This window comes from Chrysochloris asiatica, unplaced genomic scaffold (genome assembly GCF_000296735.1).
Source record: "Chrysochloris asiatica unplaced genomic scaffold, ChrAsi1.0 scaffold00029, whole genome shotgun sequence".
Taxonomy (NCBI): Eukaryota; Metazoa; Chordata; class Mammalia; order Afrosoricida; family Chrysochloridae; genus Chrysochloris; species Chrysochloris asiatica.
In genome coordinates, this window is record NW_006408547.1 from 25522484 (window position 1) to 25524079 (window position 1596).

The following is a 1596-nucleotide window of genomic DNA, read 5'->3' on the forward strand; positions in this document are numbered from 1 at the left end:
TTGGTGATTTACTTCAAAATCATCAGCCAGTGAAAACTCTATGGACCAGAGGACTGTGAAGGGAAGGACGTGGCTAACTTCCACCTGCTCCTGGATTTCTGATCTTCCTGCGTTGGCTGGCATGATGAAAGTGTGGCAGAGCCCCCTCACTCTGGGTCCCCAAGAGGCTGCGTGGAGCAGAGCTGCCACCATCCTATCCCACTCACTGTGGGGCTGCTCCATGGAGGAGAAATAAACACTCTTATTTTATCTAGAACAAAACCCAAACCCCTAAGAATCACAGCACTCTGCTCTACAGCTGATGCTGAAAGTGGTCCTGGACGGGGCAGCACTTTGTTCCCTGCACACGGAGTGGACATGAGTCAAGGCTGACAGGAGGGCAGCTAATGACCCTGACAATCTCTGACCATTGCTGTCACACGCCGCATACCTGGGAGACCCAATAAAGGAAAGTCCTGTGCCTAAGGAGAGAGAAACTGAGTTTGCTTCTTCACTCGAACCAACTGGTACTACCACCAGAGAAGAAACAAAATCCTGAAACCAAAGAATACGGAATTTTGAAAGGAAAGTTACTAGCACGGAAGATTCTGTTTTTTCCTTAAGAGTTTCCCTTCCTGAGAAGAGCACGAGCTACGGAATGTGGGACCCTATCCAGAGAAGCAGCAACACCAGAGATGGAGGCAGAGATGAGGACATGGAGAAATAGAGCAGCTGAGGACCCTAAACTCATGGAAAGAGAGTGACTGAGAGCTGGCGGCCAGGAGGCAGGCTTGCAGAATATGCCCTTTGGTTGTTTTAAATTATTATATATTCCCGAATGATGATGCATGGAGGAGATTGTAATCACTGCAATGAAACGATGAGTGTAAAACCGATGTTCTCCCACGTAAACTATCACTCAGTTCACAATAAAAACTTAGGAAAAAAAAAAGAGTTTCCCTTTCTAAGGTTATCAAACAGTCCCATGGTGGTGCTGGTGGCTGGCATTTACAAAGGTTCCCAAAGGGTTTTGTTTCCATTCCCGGGCACATCCAGCGCTTAGCTACACTCCTGCGGCCTAGTGTCACGAAAGGCTCTGTAGCAGACACTGAAGGTTCATCAAAGCTAGAAAGGATCAAATGCACTGGTTTCTGAAGGTCTTCACTGCAGGCCTTTTGTGGTACACTGGCAACCAGAGCATGACCAAACTCAGTCGTGAACGCAGAAATGAAAAGTAAATGGAGACCTCCTGTTTGCACAGAGGTTAATCCCAAGCTTTAGAAGATGTTGTACAAAAACTGACAAGGAGATGTTGGCAAACCACTATCTTCTTAATAATTAGATTTGTCTTCTGGAAACCTCAGTTTTTTCCCAATTGTCACCTACGGGACTCTACCAGTATTTAAGTACCTCACCCATGGTGACAAGGTGGCAACTTGTCTCATTTTAATCAGCAAGACTTGTTCTCGCTTCATTTCAGAGTAATTAAATTATCAAAAAATGTGACTTGGGATATTTAACATTCTGGTCATACTGAAAATCCATGTCTTATTGTCCTGACTCTGGTTTAGGGACTAGTTTAAGAAAAGAATCATTCTGAAAATAGGAAAACTAGGG